This window comes from Anolis carolinensis, chromosome 3, assembly GCF_035594765.1.
Source record: "Anolis carolinensis isolate JA03-04 chromosome 3, rAnoCar3.1.pri, whole genome shotgun sequence".
Taxonomy (NCBI): Eukaryota; Metazoa; Chordata; class Lepidosauria; order Squamata; family Dactyloidae; genus Anolis; species Anolis carolinensis.
Genome location: NC_085843.1, coordinates 68,047,808 through 68,070,660, shown reverse-complemented (window position 1 = coordinate 68,070,660; position 22,853 = coordinate 68,047,808).

Below are 22,853 nucleotides of genomic sequence, written 5' to 3'. Positions count from 1 at the left end.
GATTCTACACTAGAATAGAGTTACATGCAGTTTCAGAGTTAAATAGGTAACAATTAATAAAGTTGACCATATTTAAACCCATTTTACTTGGGTTTTCTCGTTATTTCAGGGGTTGGCAGGCAATAGTTATTCTTTAACTGAGTAGATAACTTCTAAGATAAAGATAATACTAAATTGTATATTTTCTTATTTTCTTATATTAAAAATAAAAATGTCTCAGGGCACCTCATGCAAGCATCAATGTGGGATAATGAAATCTTTCATAAGCTTTGCCTTTGCCTGTAGCACTTTGCCTGATTTACTTCATTTAGTCATCCAAACTTTTTAACTTAAGTAGTCACTGTTAGAAATAACTCTGTCTGTGCCACTCCTATATATTTTATAGGATTATACATGGGGCATGGAATATCTTGGCTCCAGTTTATATAATCCAGTTAAAGAAAACCATTCTACATTATACTATTCGTCTTCAGAAGGATGTAAGGATTTGCACAACGACTCTCATTAAATATGGAAGAATGGTCAGTATAACCAATCAATGATTGGCAAGTCATGGACCTAGTGGAGCTAGACAGAATGAATGATTTTTTTGTACTTTCAAAAGGCTTGCATTTGGCATGCAAGCATTTGTACATGGAATTTAAATTCAAAAGACCTTTAGTACTAGCCTCGTCTTGATTAGAAATTGCTGGTTGTAAGATATTTTTGTACAGCGTACAAACATTCATGATTAAAGCTTCATTTTCATCAGCAAGTGTCATGATTTCTAAATATTTTAAATAAAATATGAGGAAGTTATAGTGAATACTAAAATTAATCACTGTTTTTCTCTGTCAGCTTCATGTATTTCAGTAATGTCATTCTACTCCAAACAAGAAATTGTGTTGACCAAGATGAATCCATCTTGTGAGAAAGGTAATGAACCTTTAGGAAATATTTTGGTTGTACTTGAAATATCAGAAGATTTTTCTTGCATGGTTAATGTAGGAATTGTGAAATCTTCTCAGCTAAAATATTTCTGTGAGACTATGTTCAAATGTTACTTTTTCTGAAAGAAAATTAGCTTGTAGCTCCCTCATGGGTCTTATGAACTTATGGAAATGAAGTCACCTATTACCAGAGCACCACACAAGAGTCCAGAATAAAGGCAAACAGTTTATTGTAAAAACATACAAAAGATATATAGTAAAAAAGCAGGGATAAGGAAAGAAGGTGTAGAATCCAAAAAGTAAGCAATCAGACGTCTCTTGTTAATCCAAAAGCAAGGCAGTTCAAGAATAGTTCCAAAATCCAAAAACAACTGGAGTCCATAAGCAAAACTTGAAGGATACACAACATGAACATGGAAAACTCCCAGAATATTTGAATACCAAAACCAAGACAAGAACTAGAGAACCCAGACCTGACTGTAACTTGAAAGCCACGTTTCCTGAACTGAAGAGCAAAGTGCTTGTTAGCTCCTAATATACAGACAGGAAAGCATTATGTCTCCCGTGGAACTTTTGCTTCCCACAAACACATGATGACCTGTGAAGCTGGTTATCTGCTCAAATTCGCAGGCGAGCCTCCTGGCTTAGGTCACTAGGTGATGAGAATTTCTCATCAATTTGTCTTTGCCAGATTCCTTATCTGGAGAGGATGAAGGCCTTGAGATTCAGACGCAATTACATTCTCAGTCCCAGCTGTGCCTGTCTCTCTGTCTAAAGCAGTTTCTTTCTGATTCTGCATGAGAATGAATCCCAGGGCATTCTGCATGTGACTGAATCCCAAGGCCTGAATCAGAATGGATCCCAGGAAAACCCACGATCTCATCTGATTCAAAATCATCAGGGAACCCATCAGCCCCTGCCTGCTGTGATTGCTGCTGGGATACAAAGAGACACACCATCCTTAGCTGAGGCTGTTTTGGAAGACATTGAGTTATATATTTGGGTGTCATCAGCGTCTTATGGAATACCACGTAGCTCTTTTTTTTTAAGAGTAGCTATTCCCAAGCACCACCATCTGGAACCTACCTGAAAGATATGATCAGAACCACTACAACACAGTGCCTCCGATTCCCAAACCTCCCAGGCACTCCAGAAGCCACTGAGAGATCTAGAAGCAGGGACACACTCCACTTGTCAGTGTTAAGACAGAAATCATCCCAAAAGGTTACTATAGCACTCTGTATCCTCCTCTGAAGCCAGTTTGAAATTGATCAAGGAAGTGTGTGTCATCCAAGATTGCATGGAGTTGCAGGGCTCTACTATCAACTAATGTAACAAATGCTATGATCCTGATGTTTCTGGTTAACAATAGTAGCTTTAAAAATTGACTCTTTTTACTGTTAATAGATGTAATAATAATAATAATAATAATAATAATAATAATAATAATAATAAATAAAACTTTATTTATACCCCGCCACCATCTCCCCAACGGGGACTAAGGGCGGCTTACATGGGGCTATGCCCAGAACAGTACAATATCGCAAAATATAAAACAACATATCATAATACAATTAAACAATACAATAAATAATCATGTACAATGCAACACTATATATATATATATATATATATATATATATATATATATATATATAACAGGGCGGGCCGCATGAGATACTTAGTTAAAACTTGGGGTGAGAAAAGGATAAGAATACAACCACGGAGAACAGGGACATAAGATAAAAAACAATCTAGAGGATAGATGTTGGGGGAGTAACAAAAGAAGTGTGTAATAGTTACTCTCCGAAAGCACATCGGAAAAGCCAGGTTTTTAAATCTTTCCTGAAGGCTAAAAGAGTGGGGGCTTGCCTGATTTTGATGGGCAGTGAGTTCCATAAACGGGGGGCCACAGCAGAAAAGGCCCTCTCCCTTGTTCCCACAAGGCAGGTCTGGGATACAGGCAGTGGCGACAGGAGGGCCTCCCCTGATGATCGAAGAGATCGGGCAGGTTTATGGTAGGAGATAGGGTCACGAAGGTAGGTGGGTCCCAAACCGTTTAGGGCTTTATAAATGATGGTCTGCACCTTGAATTGGGATCGGAAAATGAACGGTAGCCAGTGGAGCTCCTTAAACAGGGGAGTAGATCTCTCCCTGTAACTCGCCCCCGTTATTATTCTAGCAGCCGAGCGTTGGACCAGTTGTAATTTCCGAGCCGTCTTCAAGGGAAGCCCCACGTAGAGCACATTACAGTAGTCCAGTCTAGAGGTAACTAGGGCATGGACCAACGTGGTCAAGTCAGACTTCACGAGGTATGGTCGCATTTGGCGCACAAGTTTGAGTTGTGCGAAAGCCCTCCTGGCCACCGCCGACACCTGAGCCTCAAGCATCAACGCTGAATCCAGGAGGACCCCCAAACTGCGGACCTGTGATTTCAGGGGGAGTGCAACCCCGTCCAGCACAGGTTGCCACCCGATACCCCGATCAGACGAGCGACTGACCAGGAGAGCCTCTGTCTTGTCAGGATTGATCCTCAGCTTGTTCCTCCTCATCCAGTCCGCCACAGCGGCCAGGCACTGGTTCAGCATCCGAGGGGCTTCCTTGGATTCAGATGGAAACAAGTAGTGGATTTGCGTGTCATCCGCGTAGAGATGGCAACGCCCTCCAAAACTCTGGATGACCTCTCCCAGCGGTTTCATGTAGATGTTAAATAGCATGGGGGATAAGATAGACCCTTGCGGGACCCCACAGGTCAATGGCCAGGGGTCCGAGCAGGTATCCCCCACCTTCACCATCTGGGAACGGCCCTCCAGGAAGGACTGGAGCCACTGCAGAACCGTGCCACCGAGCCCCATCCCAGAGAGCCTCCCCAGAAGGATACCATGGTCGATGGTATCGAAAGCCGCTGAGATGTCCAGGAGAACCAGCAGGGTCACACTCCCCCTGTCCAGCTCCCTGTGGAGGTCATCCACCAAGGCGACCAAAGCCGTCTCGGTGCTGTGCCCAGGCCTGAAGCCAGACTGCGAGCGGTCCAGAAAATCAGTGTCATTGAGGAACTCCTGGAGCTGCGTGGCAACCACCTGCTCCAGAACCTTGCCCAAAAATGGGAGGTTGGAAATTGGTCTGTAGTTGCTACATACAGATGGGTCTAAGGAGGTCTTTTTTAATAGCGGTTTTACCACCGCCTGCTTAAAGCAGGATGGAACTGACCCCTGGACCAGGGAGGCATTTATAACAGCCACAAACCAACCCAATAACCCATCTTTGGCCAGCTTAACCAGCCAAGAAGGACAAGGATCCAGAGCACAAGTGGTCGCCCTCACAGACCCAAGAATCCCCTCCACGTCATCAGGAAGGACAAGCCGGAAAGAATCCCATAAGATCGAACAGACAGGTACCTCGGTTACCTCCGCTGGAACCACAGTTAAGCTGGAGTCCAACTCACGACGTATCTGAGCAACTTTGCCTGCAAAATGATGCGCGAAATCGCTGCGCCGAGTTGCCAAGTCATCAGGAAGCCCCTGGGTCTCAGGAGACCGCAGGAGTTCCCCAACAACTCGGAACAACTCCGATGGCCTGTTGGCTGCAGACGCTATGTGGGCAGTCGTGAAAGCTTTCCTGGCTGCTCGCAGAGCCACGGAGTAAGCCTTAATAGCGGCTTTAGCCCGTGCTTGGTCAGACACATCCTGAGATTTCCTCCAGATGCACTCTAGTCCCCTCCTCGCATGCTTCATCACAGCCAGCTCCTCAGTGAACCAAGGAGTCGACGTGACTCTACGCAGCGAAAGGGGACGTTCGGGAGCGATCGTGTCAAGTGCCCTTGCCAACTCGCTGTTATAACGATCAGCCAGGACATCAACAGGATCGCCAGTCTCCAGAACAGGAAGATCCCCAAGAGACCTCAGAAGTCCATCCAGATCCATCAGCCTCCTGGGGCGGACCATCTTAATGGGTCCACCACCCCTGCAGAGGTTGGAAGCCACAGCAAAACTTAAACATATCAGATGATGGTCAGACCATGACAATGGAAGAATATTTTGCTCTTCCACTCTGACTGTCCCACCGTCCACAATAAAAACCAGGTCCAACGTGTGTCCCGCCTGATGTGTGGGCCCAGATATAACTTGAGTCAGCCCCATGGTCGTCATGGCAACCATGAAATCCTGAGCTGCACCTGTCAAAGTGGTCTCGGCATGAATGTTAAAGTCCCCCAAAACTATGAGTTGTTGGGAGACCAGGGCCGAATTGGAGACCACTTCTGCTAGCTCGGACAGAGAGACTGCTGGGTCGCGGGGTGGATGGTACACCAGCAGAATCCCCAAGCTGTCTCGGGCTCCCACCTTCAGGAAGACACACTCAAACCTCGAAGACTGCGGAACGGCGCATCTGATCAGGGCGATGGACTGCCGAAAGATCACCGCGACTCCTCCTCCCCGCCCCCCAGCCCTGGCCTGCTGATGCACCCCGAAACCTGGTGGACACAGCTGGGTGAGATTCACACCACCCTGCTCGTCCAACCACGTCTCGGTGATGCATGCCAGATCTGCTCCCTCATCCAGGATCAAATCCTGGATAACAGCTGTTTTACCGTTGACGGATCTGGCGTTCAAAAGCAGGACCTTAAGGCTGGGAGGTCTGTCCTGAAGACTACCACACCTATTCCTCTCCAGGGTCGCAAAAACTCTGTTGCGCTTCTCCCTGGGTCGAAAGTGACCGTTCTTCCTTCTCCCCCAAACCACCTCAATGAGACCCTGCCCGTGGAAACCCTCTTCCCCCTGGAGAGTTGACTGATTGAGGTTGCCCTTTAAAGGGGATAGTCAGCTGTCCTGAGATAGGAAATCACCAGCAATACTTTATTGTTTAAAGGAGGAGCCTATCTCCGCTGGTGTAAGAGGAAAGGAGTCATCTAACAGATCATCATCTAGCGTGGGAAGGGGGCTAGGCACGAATGATGTCTGAGAGCGGGACTGAGAGGTAGCATAGACATGGCCTAAAATTGGGGGATCTTGTCTACCAAGATTCAGCCTGATGTCCAAGGGGCGAATCAATGGGTCTACTAGTACTAGATATGAAAATAAACAGGCTAGAAATATGTAATAAGAGTGGAGAAAATAAATTTTCCAAGACTCTTATATAGAAATGCTTCTTTAGTATTGAATTGCTTGCCTTTGTAAAATAAATGGAAGTGTCCAAATGGGTGATGATCTCAACTGCAATATAAGTGAGGAAAGGAAGGGACTTCAGCATGTTGAAAAGAGGAATGCCAGAATTCAAACAATGCTTTTGTGAGGAATGGAATAATGATTAGTCAAAGATGACTTGAAAGTGAACATAGCATGATAAGAATTAGAAATCCTCAAAAACAAGCCTTCTTTTCTGAGCTCAAAGTGCAACTCAATATAATACAAGGCCATAAAAGCCTAGATCAATTCCTAACTTGGAAAATAAATTCGATCTTCCTTGTGCCCCTCCTTTAGACCCCATCCCTACAAAGGATATGAACTACATTTTCAGTATCTGCCCCTAATATGTCATGTGTCCCAGTTTTCCATTTTGAAGTTTTGCAGATGTCTTTTTGAAGTGTCAGAATTATGTGACAAAGAACATTTGCTCTGAGGAGAGACTTCGACATAGAAATAGGGAGATTTTGTCATGTTTTAATAATATGCTACAATTCTGATTTTTGTATTTTTTCATCTGCAAATGAAGAACATATGACATTTTGCTGTGCCTTTTCAAATTCTTAGGCTGACACGTCCAGATATGATATGTCATATAGACTTCCTTCTTATAAAAAAAATAAGATATGTTGTAATGTGACAGGAAGCAATGGCTATGGATCAGATGCAGTATTTTATAATGTCAGTAGGCTACTGAGTTTGAAGAGGCAGTTTTTCTTAACTAACATAAATGATAGCTATCTTTGGAAATGTTTCACAAGTATAAGGGAATAAAATTCAGGAAGATCTAGCTAATTAACTCACTAAATGTATTGTGCTTGCCCTCACATGGCTTAAATCACTAGTTTTTCCTGAGTAATACTGACATTAATCCTATACTTAAGTGAATGAATTATTTTTGAATTATTAGAAAATCATTAGAAATTATGGTTGTTCTCTCTCTGTCCTGTTAAATGAAACCAAAAGGCATCCTTTGATTTCTTTTTAAAATATCCTTATTCTATGCAAATATTCTGGTGTCCCCTTCCCCTATGCCCTCTGTATTGCAGCAGTCTCTGTCATCAAGACAGGTTCTACCTGTCTGCTGTCGCATGCAGTGGTGGGGTGTGCTGGCATATCCAATTAAGATTTTTCAGTCCCTGGAAACAATACTTATCTGATAGCTGAGGGACAGGACACTGTCAGGAAGAGGAATTAGTTCAAAAGTAGAACCCGAGTCAGGTAAACTCATATATTCATTTTGGCTGTTGCAAAATATACATAACTCACTATACATCATTTTGAATCTGTGCTAAAGCTGAAAGTGCTTTTAAACACATTCAAAAGTGATCCAAGAAAGGATGCATTCTTTCTATATATAAGCCTTGACACTGTTCACACACTCACAAGCAGTCTCAAATAAGCCTGATAGACAAGAAGAACTGATAAAAGTACCAGCAGAAACACTCTGATTTTCACCATTCTCTTCATTGAGTTCATTCCATATCTCTACTTCATGTAGCTCATTTTACAACATGCAAGTTCTACAATTGACATATGTGGTGTTACCCTTCAGTTTGACGTCTTTTGGTAAGGGATGGGACTGAGGTTATGGGTTAATCTCAAACCTTGTTGAAATTAACCCATAAAACGTTACATCCTTGGTATCTGGTTTTGTCACAAAATTGTTACTATTTGCCTTTTGTGACTTACGCTGGTCCTAAGAAAAACCTATAATGGTTTCCTTGGCAAGATATATTCAGAATGAGTTTTCCATTGTCATCTTCTGAGTCCGAAAAATGTGACTTGCCAATGGGTTTTCATGGCCAAAGGGGATTGGAATCCAGAGTCCTGGTCCAATGCTCACACAATTGCATCATACTGGCTTCCTACAGATTGCTTGTTTTCAATGAAATTGGCCAGAACACTTTAACTTAAAATTAAATTGATTGTTCACTATCTTTAAACTTGTTCTTCTAGAAACCACTGTGTATCCTTAATTATAGAAGCCAAAAGTTAATTGCAAATGACAAATTAACTTTTGATTTAATTTAATTTTAGACAATTTCCATTGATTGCAATCTTTAAAATAGAAACGGTAATATCTACTTCTGCCCTGCCCCAGTTCTCAAGTTATGTAGGTACCTATTTTTCAACTGCCCAAGGCACATACATATTGTACCAAAATTCAGAGTAGAAAGCATACTAAAGAAGGACAAATGCAAAAGAAAATAAAGTAATAATTCATCACTACTCCTATTCAACTCATTCTTAATTCTTTGTGGTTTGAAAATGACTTTTTTGTTGTTGAGAACTTTGTTTCTATATAAACACAGAACTGTAAAAGTACAACAGGGAGCATATGTAATGAGATTCATTTTCAAGACTGCCCTTAGAGAGTTTGTCCAGACCGTATTCATGCTGGTAATTAAAATTGGTTACTCTCAGTTTGTAAAAGAAAAAATCAATATTTTGTGACAGTGATAATAATTCAGTGCTATAGACAATAGTGACACACTATTCTTTCAAAGCTTTTTTTCATGACAACAACAACCAGATAAGGTTGTCAAATGTGCCTTTGCTTGTTAATAAATCATATAAATTTGACATTGTATTTTGGGTGGAAAGAAGAGGTGGTAATAAATTTGGACTGAAAGAAAAGCAAACTGTTTGTTTTGGGGAGGGGAATCAATTCATATACTTCATGATTTTTTTTATGTCTTTCTTTTTTAGGCTCACTTGTGATAGCATGTTAAGGTTCCCCATCCTCCCTCAACAAATAGTCTATTAAGATATAATCTAGCAAAGGGTGAAACCTCCATTTGGCATAATTTATTTTGATACAAATTTCTAAATGAAAGAGCTTGAATTTTTCACCAAACATGGAAGAAAGTGAAGCTGGCATATTTGTTGATCGCTAGACTGAGTCTGCTAAATAGCTATATAATGCTGTGCAGCTATTGGGTTGGCTAAACAGATAATTATAAAAATAAAAAGGAGGGAATGGAGAATTCTTTAGGCTTGCTTCCTGGTTGAATGAATAACAGTACTTCATGCTATATTGGTTTCAAAATAAGCCAGTGGTCTAGTATCATGTTGCTTTTTAATATTATAGCAATATAACCATTGAGGGCTATAACCTCTTTCACAGAAATAGAACAAAGGGGAGAGGAGGGGGAGTAGCTTTATGTGTCAAAAACAGTTACGTTGCAGAAGAAATGCAAGACTGTAATCCGGGAAACCAGCTTGAAAGCATCTGGATAAGAATCAAGGGAACCGGGAATCAAAAAGATCTTGTCGAGGGTGTCTACTACAGACCTCCGAGTCAGGATGAAGGACTTGATGAAGCCTTCTGTCAACAGCTGACCAAACAGGCACAAAGAAGAGATATAGTAGTCATGGGCGATTTCAATTATCCCGATATCTGCTGGAAAACAAACTCAGCCAAGAGTACAAAGTCCAACAAATTCCTCACTTGCCTTGCAGATAATTTTATGGTCCAGAAGGTAGAAGAGGCAACAAGGGGATCAGCAACTCTTGATCTAATCTTAACAAATGTGGAAGACCTGATCAATACAGTTGAAGTGGTTGGATCCTTAGGGGCAAGTGACCATGTGCTCCTGCAGTTTGCAATACAAAGGAATGCTGAAACTAAGACAAGTCAAACACGCTTTCTGGACTTTAAGAGAGCTGACTTCCAAAAAATGAAGGAATTACTGAGCGGCATTCCATGGACGCCGATATTAAAAAACAAGGGAGTTAAGGATGGATGGGAGTTTTTCAAAAGTGAAATACTCAAGGCACAAATGCAAACAGTGCCAACAAAGAAGAAAAATAAGACAAGTGCAAAGAAGCCAGAATGGATGTCCAAAGAACTTCTAACTGAGCTAAAGCTCAAAAGTGACATGCACAAGAAGTGGAAAAGGGGAGAAATCACCAAAGAAGAATTCTAAAGTATAGCCACCACCTGTAGGGAAAAGGTTCGCAAGGCTAAAGCGCAAAATGAGCTCAGGCTTGCCAGGGACATAAAAAACAACAAAAAGGCTTTTTTGCTTACGTTGGTAGAAAAAGAAAGAAAAAGGAGGCGATAGGGCCATTGCAAGGAGAAGATGGGGTGATGGTGACAGGAGACAGGGAAAAGGCAGAACTACTTAATGCCTTCTTTGCCTCGGTCTTCTCACAAAAAGAAAGCCATCTTCAACCTCAGCAACATGGAATGGACGAAGGATTGGGGGAAATCCAACCCCAAATAGGGAAACAAGTTGTCCAGGAACACCTGGCCACTCTAAACGAATTCAAGTCCCCAGGGCCAGACCAGCTACATCCAAGAGTACTGAAGGAACTAGCGGAAGTTATTTCAGAACCACTGGCAATTATCTTCGAGAGTTCTTGGAGAACGGGAGAAGTCCCAGCAGATTGGAGGAGGGCGAATGTGGTCCCTATCTTCAAGAAGGGAAAAAAGAACGACCCAAACAATTACCGTCCGGTCAGCCTCACATCAATACCAGGCAAAATTCTGGAAAAGATCATTAAGGAAGTGGTCTGCGAACACTTAGAAACAAATGCGGTCATTGCTAATAGTCAACACGGATTTACCAAAAACAAGTCATGCCAGACTAATCTGATCTCTTTTTTTGATAGAGTTACGAGTTGGGTCGATACAAGGAATGCCGTGGATGTAGCGTACCTGGATTTCAGTAAGGCCTTCGACAAAGTCCCCCACGACCTTCTGGCAAACAAACTAGTAAAATGTGGGCTAGACAAAACTACGGTTAGGTGGATCTGTAATTGGCTAAGCGAACGAACCCAAAGGGTGCTCACCAATGCGTCGTCTTCATCATGGAAAGAAGTGACAAGTGGAGTGCCGCAGGCCTCCGTCCTGGGCCCGGTTCTGTTCAACATCTTTATTAACGACTTAGACGAAGGGTTAGAAGGCACGATCATCAAGTTTGCAGACGACACAAAACTGGGAGGGATAGCTAACACTCCAGAAGACAGGAGCAGAATTCAAAACGATCTTGACAGACTAGAGAGATGGGCCGAAACTAACAAAATGAAGTTCAACAGGGACAAATGCAAGATACTTCACTTCGGCAGAAAAAATGGAAATCAAAGATACAGAATGGGGGACGCCTGGCTTGACAGCAGTGTGTGCGAAAAAGACCTTGGAGTCCTTGTGGACAACAAGTTAAACATGAGCCAACAATGTGATGCGGCTGCTAAAAAAGCCAATGGGATTCTGGCCTGCATCAATAGGGGAATAGCGTCTAGATCCAGGGAAGTCATGCTCCCCCTCTATTCTGCCTTGGTCAGACCACACCTGGAATACTGTGTCCAATTTTGGGCACCACAGTTGAAGGGAGATGTTGACAAGCTGGAAAGCGTCCAGAGGAGGGCGACTAAAATGATTAAGGGTCTGGAGAACAAGCCCTATGAGGAGCGGCTTAAAGAGCTGGGCATGTTTAGCCTGCAGAAGAGAAGGCTGAGAGGAGACATGATAGCCATGTACAAATACGTGAAGGGAAGTCATAGGGAGGAGGGAGCAAGCTTGTTTTCTGCTGCCCTGCAGACTAGGACACGGAACAATGGCTTCAAACTACAGGAAAGGAGATTCCACTTGAACATCAGGAAGAACTTCCTCACTGTGAGAGCTGTTCGACAGTGGAACTCTCTCCCCGGGGCCGTGGTGGAGGCTCCTTCTTTGGAGGCTTTTAAGCAGAGGCTGGATGGCCATCTGTCGGGGGTGCTTTGAATGAGATTTCCTGCTTCTTAGCAGGGGGTTGGACTGGATGGCCCATGTGGTCTCTTCCAACTCTACTATTCTATGATTCTATGATTCAATAGTGAATGCAGTCTGATCCTTCTAATATTTTGAGAAAACCCAGAAAATATCACTCAAGAACAACAGAGTTTGCCATGAAATTTTTACTGATCTTTCATACATACGCTCTGCTGTCAAACTGCTTGGAAGTCAGCAAGAGATCAGTAATGAAAACATGACATTCAGCAAGAGAAGGGGAAGACTTCAGTCAGTGACTCAGTGAAGGATGAGGACAGGGGGAGAATAAATTTGAGTCACACTTAACTGGCAAGAAGGAAAGTGGAATGTTCACAGACCAAAAGTCTGAAGTTAATGAGATGGGTTCTGGCAGAATGCTGCTCAAACATAGAGCATGGTACTATATAAATACTACTTCAATTTTCTTTACAAGTGATGTGGAAGCAAAAAAGACGTAGCCACAGAGCATTACCTAAAAATGGTGAAAGCAGGAGTCAGAGTATATAGGAGTATAGAGATTGGAAACTTTTTTTTCCAGAATCCTCCAACAACATTTTTATTGATACTAATATGACTTTTAAAATGATTTACAATTGTATTTTAATTAATTTGCTTTAATAATTGAATTAATTTAATTCTATTGTAATATTTGCCTTTTATATTTTTGATTGCATGGCTTTTTAAGTTGATAGCTGCTCTGAGTTTTTTTATAGAGAAGGGGGAGGATAACAACAACAACAACAACAACAATAACAACAACAAAATCAGCACAAACACTGACTACTGGCTACACTGCCTCAGGTAACTGTAGGAATATAGTTTACAAATATAATGTTTCTAAGATCTGATACAGCTTAAGATTTTAATTATTAAGGTTTCATATGTTTTTAACTTTAAAGAAGATAGGTCTTATCAATGGGACAAATCTATGCTTAAGCCCTATTAACTCTGCTGCTTTATATGAATAACATTTTTAGACTTCAACCTAGTCCCCTTTAATGAAGATAACAGAAGGAATAAGCTCATACTTTTAAGGTTACTAAAAGAAATGTTGGCTTTCCTTACAAAAGACTTAAGGAAAATACTCTCTCCCTAACCTAATTTGTTTTGTGCTAGTACAGTGGACCCTTGGTATTCACAGGAATTGGTTCCAGGCCCTAGATGGATAACAAAGTCAGTGGATGCAGAATTCCCATTATATATCATCGTGTCTGTTATGTATAACACCATAATCAATGTTTGCTTTGTGGATTTTAAAATACATATTTTCAAACGTTGGGTACCTTATTGCATGAATGCAAAATCCATGGATATGGAGGGCTGACAATATTATATATTTTTATTGATTCACTAATTTACTTTCACCCATGCCCCATTCTGGTATCTTGAACTAGCAGGGGGAGCTCTGGGAATCACCCTGAGATAATCTCATGTGAAACACCACAGCAGAAAACTAAGCCTTCACAGCCTGAAGGAAAGATGGAATAAAAAATGAAGACAAGGCTCTTACAGACACTTAACTCACCTTCACACACTTGCAAAGTTTATAGGCAAGGATGTTCTATGATCAGACAGAGAACAAGTTTCATGGTTATAGTCAAGGGAAAGCTGTGTCTTAAAGAAGATAGTAGTGGGACAATGGGGATGTAGGTCTTTTTTGCATGAGAGACAAGAGGCTTTTTAAATGATTCTTAGTATTGTGTGCTAATTCAAAGCATAATTCTTTGTGGGTAAAAGTAATACAGTAGAGTCTCACTTATCCAAGCTAAACGGGCCAGCAGAAGCTTGGATAAGCAAATATCTTGGATAATAAGGAGGGATTAAGGAAATGCCTATTAAACATCAAATTAGGTTATGATTTTACATATTAAGCACCAAAACATCATGTTATACAACAAATTTGACAGAAAAAGTAGTTCAATACGCAGTAATGTTATGTTGTAATTACTGTATTTACGAATTTAGCACCAAAATATCACGATATATTGAAAACATTGACTACAAAAATGGCTTGGATTATCCAGAGGCTTGGATAAGCGAGGCTTGGATTAGTGAGACTCTATTGTAACTGCAGTTCAGTTAACACGCTGAAGAGGTGGAGAGCATCCTACAGATATTTTTGGACTGTGTTTGTAATTCATCTAGCCTTGGTAATGAAGAATGGCATTTACAGTCAACAATATCTGAAATGCAACATGTTTCTTATTTCTAGTTCCCTGGTTTAAGAAGTTTGAATTCAGTAGTTTACAATAAAAGGCAAATTATATTACTTTGTCTCACCATCTCTCTTACACAATATTGGGCTAAACCCACAAATATTCACATCTTGAAGATTATTTTCTCTTTTCCTACAATGTTTTGTGCACATGAATATCCACACACACATAGATGCTAAACTAACAACGTCCTGTTTGTGTTCAATAGTTAATAGAGCTTTTAGTAAACATTCCTCTTTAAAACAGTTTATTCCATGATGAAACATCCAAAAAGTCCCTGACTCTGATGTACAGCTTTTATTGCTGCCCAGAAATAATCTTCATACTTAGGTGCTACTTAGGTGCAAGCTTGAAGGTTAAGGTGTCATCAAAGATTAAATGCTGATATTTGATGGATGTAAGAATATGTAATCCAAGTTGACCTGACACTAAAGAGTATCTAAAAATTGGTCTCCCCATGTGGTTATTTGTTTAATACAGAAATTGCTGGATTGATAAAGCCTTGGGGAAAATCACTGCTTGCAGAAAATAACAATGTATGCCTCAGGATTTTTGTATGTTTTTCGGCTATGTGGCCATGTTCCAGAAGTATTCTCTCCTGATCTTTCGTCCACATCTATGGCAGGCATCCTCAGAGGCTGTGAGGCATGGATAAACTAGGCAAGGAAAGGGAAAAAAACATATATATCTGTGGAGAGTCCAGGGTGTGGCAAGAGTCCTTTGTCACTGGGAAGCCAGCATTAATGTTTCAGTTAATCACCCTAATTAGCATTGGAAAGGTTTTGTCTCTTGCCTGGGGGGCATCCTTTGTTCAGTCATTAGCCATCCTTGGGGCTCCTCTGCCCTCAGAGTGTTGGTTCCCATCTACTGTTTTGATTTTAGAGGTTTTTTTAATACTGGTAGCCAGATTTTGTTCATTGTCATGGTTTCCTCCTTTCTGTTGAAGTTGTCCACATGCTTGTGGATTTCAATGGCTTCTCTGTGTAGTCTGACATGATAGTTGTTGGAGTGGTCCAGCATTTCTGTGTCCTCAAATAATATCCTGTGTCCAGGCTGGTTCATCAAGTGCTCTGCTATGGCTGATTTCTCAGGAGCCCACAGCATGAAATTCCTTATTGACAAACAGAGGAGGAACAATAATGCCTTACTGCAGAAGCAATTTTATAAAAGGATACTATTTATATCCAACAAAACACAGAAATTGATTGACAAAACCCAGCACAAGGTTCCATGGAATATGGTTGGTTATTGCTTATGACTACATCTTGGACCAAAGGGTGTCCCTCCTCCAAAAGTTAACAGAATATCCCTTACTTACTTACTTACTTACTTAGGCGATCCCTCGTAGTTCGAGGACGATTGTCTTCCATCTCTGGTGTCTTGGGGGTGGGTTCTTAGGTGGCTGAAGAGACCTATTCTTGATCTGCATGTTCTCCCACAGTGAGGACATCAGTTTCCAGGTGGAAGGCGATCTCGGTCAGGGTTAGCTTGACGCTCCTTCCTCTTGGCACGTTTCTCCCTTAAGCCCTTCATTTGTGCCTCTTTGAACTCCGCAGCACTGCTGGTCACAGCTGACCTCCAATTAGAGCGCTCAAGGGCCAGGGCTTCCCAGTTCTCAGTGTCTATGCCACAGTTTTTAAGGTTGGCTTTAAGCCCATCTTTAAATCTCTTTTCTTGCCCACCAATATTCCGTTTCCCATTATTGAGTTCGGAGTAGAGTAGCTGCTTTGGGAGACGGTGATGGGGCATTCGGACAACGTGGCCAGTCCAGCAAAGTTGACGGCGTAGGAGCATCGCTTCAATGCTGGTGGTGTTTGCTTCTTCCAGCACACTGACGTTTGTCTGCCTGTCTTCCCAAGAGATTTGCACGATTTTTCTGAGGCAACGCTGATGGAAACGCTCCAGGAGTTTGGTGTGATGTCTGTAGACCATCCACATTTCGCAGGCATAGAGCAGGGTTGGGAGGACAATGGCTTTATAAACAAGCACCTTGGTATCTCTACGGATGCCCCGGTCATCAAACTCTCTCTGCTTCATATGGAAAAATGCTGCACTCGCAGACTCAGGCGGTGTTGTATTTCATTGTTGATGTTGACTTTTGTGGAGAGGTGGCTGCCAAGGTAGCAGAAATGGTCGACATTTTCTAATGTTACACCATTAAGCTGTATTCCTGGCATTGCAGAAGGTTTAGCTAGTGCCTGTTGGAAGAGCACTTTGGTTTTCTCGATGTTCAGTGAGAGGCCGAGCTTCTCGTACGCTTCTGCGAAGGTGTTTAGAGTGGCTTGTAGGTCTTCTTCTGAATGCGCACAGACTACGTTGTCATCAGCATATTGGAGTTCTATAACAGATCAACATCTGTTGACCTTGGATTTGGCTCTCAGTCTGCTGAGGTTAAATAGCTTGCCATCTGTCCAATAGATGATTTCCACACCAGTGGGAAGCTTCCCATCAACAAGGTGAACTATCATAGCGATTAAGATGGAAAATAAGGTAGGGGCAATAACACATCCCTGCTTGACACCTGATTCCACCTTAAATGGGTCACTTTGGGAGCCGTTGCTGTTCAAGACTGTTGCCATCATGTCATCATGGAGGAGCCACAGGATGTTTACAAATTTGTCAGGGTGCCCGATTTTTTGGAGGATGGTCCAGAGAGCGCTGCGATTCACTGTGTCGAATGCCTTTGCAAGGTCAATGAATGCCATGTACAGAGGTTGGTTTTGCTCCCTGCATTTTTCTTGGAGCTGTCGTGCAGTGAAGATCATGTCCACTGTTCCTCTGGAGGGACAGAAGCCATTCTGGGATTCTGGGAGGGTGTCTTCTGAGACAGGGAGAAGGCGGTTTGCAAGTATTCTTGCGAGGATTTTCCTAGCGGAGGTTAGAAGGGAGGTACCGCGATAGTTCCCGCAGTCAGTTCTGTCCCCTTTCTTGAAAAGGGTGATGATGGTGGCATCCTTGAAGTCTGCTGGGATTTTCTCGGTCATCCACACCTTTTCAATGAGCTGGTGGAGTTGTAGCAGCTCAGGTCCAGCCGCTTTGAAGATTTCAGCAGGAATCCCATCAGGTCCACTGGCTTTGTTGTTTTTTTGTTGGCTGATGGCATTGCTGACTTCTTCCAAACTAGGCAGTACTGCAAGCTCATCCCTGGTTTGTTGTTGCGGGATTTGTGAGAGGGTCTCTTCGGCCACATTGGAGCTGTGATTCAGCAGGTTCTGGTAGTGCTCTTTCCAACGTAGTGCGATTGATGTTTTGCCCTTCAGAATTTTGGTTCCATCTGATGAGCGTAGAGGCTGTATGCCATGGTTTCTTGGTCCATAAATGATCTTTGTGGCTTTGAAAAGTCCCTGAGCGTCATGGGTATCTGCATGGTGTTGGATTTCTTCAGCCTTCTTTGTCCAACAGATGTTCTTGAGTTCTCTGGTCCTTCTTTGGACCTCAGCTTTTGCACTGGCATAGATCTTTTTCTTGGCAGCACAGTTGGTGTTTCTCTGCCATGTTTGGAAGGCTTTCCTTTTGTTATCGATTAGCTGTTGGATCTCTTTGTTGTTATCATCAAACCAGTCTTGATGTTTCTTAGTTTGGTATCCAATGGTTTCTTCGCAGGCTGTGATGATGGAGGTCTTCAGTTTGTTCCAATGTTCCTCAACATTTTTGGGGTGTTCTGTGGGTAGATGATCCTTGAGTGTTGTTTGGAGAAGGGCTTGTTTGGAGGGCTCCTGAAGGGCTTGCGTGTTCATTTTGCGCCTTGTTTTTCTTCCTTGGAGTCTGCGTTTGGGGATGATCTTGATAGCCATCATGGATCGGATTAACCTGTGGTCTGTCCAGCAGTCATCAGCACCTGTCATGGCTCTTGTGAGAAGCACATCGCCGCGGTCTCTGGCACGTGTAATAACATAGTCCAAGAGGTGCCAATGCTTTGACTGGGGGTGCTTCCATGATGTCTTGAGCTTGTTTTTCTGGCAAAAGAGTGTGTTGGTGATAACAAGGTTGTGCTCTCCACATTTGGTGAGGAGCAACATGCCATTCGAGTTGCTGTTTCCAACCCCGTCTTTTCTTATGATCTCTCGCCACAGGTCAGAGTCCCGTCCGACTCTTGCATTAAAGTCCCCCAGGAGGATGATTTTGTCCTTCTTAGGTATCTCTGATAGGATGGTGTCCAACTGACAATAAAATTTTTCCTTGATGTCTTCATCAGCATCTAGAGCTGGTGCATAGGCACATATGATGGTTGCCTGTTGGTTTTTGGCAAGGTTAATTCGGAGGGTTGAGAGTCGTTCATTGATGCCAGTGGGTGCTTCAGTCAGGTGCTTCACCAGGTCATTTCTAATAGCAAAGCCAACTCCGTGTATTCTTCACTCTTCTTCAGAAAGTCCCTTCCAGAAGAAGATGTAGCATCCTTTTTCTTCCTTCAGCTGTCCCTCTCCTGCTCTCTGGGTCTCCTGAAGTGCTACTATGGAGATCCTAAGGCGTCCCAGCTCCCTTGCAATGATAGCAGTCCTGCGTTCGGGGCGTTCACTGTCAGTGTTATCCAACACTGTCCATATGTTCCATGTTCCAAAGTTCATTTCTCTTTTTGGCTACAGAGTGGTGACCCCTCTGGATGCGGCAGTCCAGTCAGGGTAAGAGAGGCAGACTATGTTTAGGACACCTTTTCTAGCCCCTTCCCTGTGTGGGGTGAGCAGAGCGGATCCTAAAAAGGGTGCTCAGTCATGGATACAGCTGCCGGACTACTCAACTGCCTCGGTCCTTGAGGTAGAACGACTGAGTCCATATCCATCGCCCATGTGCCAGTCTGTGACTAGGAGCTTCCAGATTTCACAGTCCTGCCCCTGTCGCCACTCGCTGATCGCCATGTGGGCAGACGTTACTTCAATTGGGATGGTTTAATCTAATGACGAAGACTCAATCCCAACATTGCCACCAATTGTGATGGTACTAAAGCCAATTGGGAAGACTCAAGCCAATTGTAATGGTGTCAAAGCAAATTGTAAATGCTGTTTCCACTGCTGAGGGGATTTTTGAATCTTTTAATCCCTCTAGATTATATATATCACTTTTATATGAGGGGAATGGTTACAGGGGGTGATCTTTATTTCAAGATCCCAGCCTCTGTCTCTGTAGTTAGGGATTTCTGTGTTGTTGTTCCCTTTCTGAGGTAATTGTGACTATTACTCTTCCCCAATTAGGTGATTTATTAAGCTAACTGCCACCAACGTGAGGCTTTTGAATTATCGCCGATGAAATTTGGCTCCACAGACGCAGATGAGATGTAATGAGTCAGTTGTTAACAAAGAACAACAAGTTTATTGCATACAAAGCTTATGGTTGCAGGTTGATTGATTTACTTATGGAACTTTAGATAAACAAGTGGTTTAATAACTCTTATAACCACCACACCAGTAGTTTCTGGTGTAATTCCACTCTCACTCTTCTACTGATGATATAAATTGTAGTGAACTCTAACCTCAGCTGAGCTCCTTAGTGAACAATGTCCCAACTACAATAAAAGCCTTTAATTTGATCTACTATCGATCAAATTCCTGTTCACTAGTCCTTCCCAACTAGAGATCTTGACTAGGCTCCCTTTAGTCTGCCTTGACTAAAGATTTTGGCCAGGCCTGTCTCCTCAGCCCTTCTTGACTGAAAAGCCTCCAGCCATGCACTCCCTGGCTTCTTTTAAAACTCCCACTTTTTTCTTTTCTTGGCTCCACCCACTTCTCCCTCTGGTGAGCTAGCCAGCTCCATCTCCTTGGTAACAGCACTACTGTGGATTGAAACAAGATGGCTTCTGTTTCAGCTACTGTGTCAACTAAACACAAATACATACTCTAACAGTTAAAATTAAACATAATAACTATGACTTCTCCACACCATGGGACTTTTGTAGGCCTGTGCGTGATATTTTTTAATATGTGGAGATTGGTGCACGGCTGGTCAACACACAGTCTTCACAGAGTGAGGTTCCAGCAGTGGTGTGGTTAACACAACGAGAGTGACTTCTCAGTCTGTTGCAGCCTTCATCCGCCTCAATGGCCTGCTCCGCCATTGAGGTCTTTGATTCTTCGGATTGTGCTTGGTCTGGAACCTCCCCTGCGGCCACTTCTGGGAGTGCATGACTCCATTGGTTGTGCCCGCAGGTTCATTGGAACACGCAAGCCCCCTCACCGCAGCAAGGTGACAATCCATCAAGGGGGATATCCCATCCCTCATCCCACACAATAGATCAGGGGTCCCCAAACTAAGGACCAGGGGCCAGATGCGGCCCTCCAAGGTCATTTACCTGGCCCCGCCCTAATTTTTATACTATAATATTTTTATATCAGTTTTAATAATTTAATATATTGTATTTATTTATTTATTTATTTGCGACATTTATATCCCACCCTTCTCACCCCGAAGGGGACTCAGGGCAGTTTACAAGTATATATACATACAATATATTACATCAGGGGTCATCAAACTTTTAAAGCAGAGGGCCGGTCCACAATCCTTCAGACTGTTGAGGGGCCGAATTATCATTTGGAAAAAAATACGAATAAATTCCTATGCACACTGCATATGTGTTATTTGTAGTGCAATACAACAATAACAATTAAAGAACAATGCAATATTTAAAAATGAAAACAATTTTAACCAACATAAACCTATCAGGATTTCAATTGAAAGTGTGGGCCTGCTACTGGCCAATGAGATAGTCAAGTTAATTATGATTGTTGTTGTTGTGTGTCTTCAAGTCATTTCAGACTTTGGGCGAGCATAAGTCTAAAATTATTTATTTATTTATTTACTACCTTTATTTCCTACATTTATATCCCATCCTTCTCACCCCAAAGGGGACTCACAGCAGCTGTATGTACATATAATATATTATTAGCATAGCATAATATTAGCATTATATATTGCTATATTGAACTATACCACTATACTGTAATATTACTGTATATGTAATATATAACATATAATTAATATTATTATATGGTATTATTATTAGTATTATATTGTATAACATAATATTTTTATCAATATTATATGTATATACAATATATTATATTATTAAAACTGATATAAAAATATTTTATTATAAAACTGAGGGCGGGGGCCAGGTAAATGAGCCTGGAGGGCCGCATCTGGCCCCCGGGCCTTAGTTTGGGGACCCCTGTATTACATTATACGACTAATATTGCAATATTATTAGTAATATTGCATGTAATATAAATATACAATTATAATAGTGAATTATAATTATTACTACATTGTATTACATCATAATATTATTATTAATATTACATGTATATACAATATATTATAATGTAAGTATAGTATAATATTATTATATATTATTATATCATTAAATTGATACAGGAGACATGGTGGAAAGAAGTCTTCCTGGCCCCGTCTTCTTCATTCTGGTCCAGAATGGTAGTTACACCTTTTGGGGGGGGGGGGATATTACATATAATATAATAATAATAATATAACAATAATATATTATTATTATATGTAATATAATATTATATTATAATAATATAATATTATATTACATATAATATTGATAAAATATTATAATGTTATACAATATAATACTAATAATAATACCATATAATAATATTAATTATATGTTATATATTACATATAATATTACAGTATAGTGGTATAGTTCAATATAGTAATATATAATGCTAATATTGTGCTATGCTAATAATATAATATATTGTATGTACATACAGCTGCTCTGAGTCCCCTTTGGGGTGAGAAGGGTGGGATATAAATGTAGTAAATAAAGGTAGTAAATAAATAAATATTTTAGACTTAGGCTCGCCCAAAGTCTGAAATGACTTGAAGGCACACAACAACAACAATCCTAATTAACTTGACTATCTCATTGGCCAATATCAGGCCCACACTTTCCATTGAAATCCTGATAGGTTTATTTTGGTTAAAATTGTTTTCATTTTTAAATATTGTATTTTTCTTTAATTGTTATTGTTGTATTGCACTACAAATAAGACATATGCAGTGTGCATAGGAATTTGTTCGTTTTTTTTTCAAATGATAATTCGGCCCCTCAACAGTCTGAAGGATTGTAGACTGGCCCTCTGCATCAAAAGTTTGAGGACCCCTGCAATAGCTCAACAAGCTACCAGTGACTGATCATCAATCCTTTAGAAATGAAGAAATACATGCAATTATGGTAAAGATTTCTTTAAGAGGCATAATTGGATGCAAAATATCAACATTCTAGTTCCATTACACCTGCTAAGGATGTCTCATTAATGTCCTTAACAGGGTCTTACCAGACGACAACCATGCTCTATTGCACTGTTTCATTTTTTTCAGATTACAATTTCAATTTTGGTGCAAGCCTTGTTAGTTTAAGTTAAAGGATTGATGGCACAAGACTGTGTTGCCTTTATTTTTGAAATTATCATATTAGTCACAAGAAGATTGGTGAGGTGAGGGGGATATTGCATCACCTACACACAAAGAAGAGGGAGCCTACAGACTCAGGGTAATAATAAAATTTGCTTGGGGAAAAAACTTTAGGATTATTGTAATGAGAACTAAACATTCATGGTAGCCAAATATTTTGTTCTCTTGTGAATAGTAATCATTATGTAGCTTTATAATAATCTATTCCTTGTATTAGTTTCAAGCAGATGGTTATAACCTAATTATGGTTGTTCTTAACCTTGAGATGTTTCATCTTGATTTAATACTTGGGAAAGGAAAATACAGGTGACAAGTGCATGACGCCATGTTCTGCTCCTAA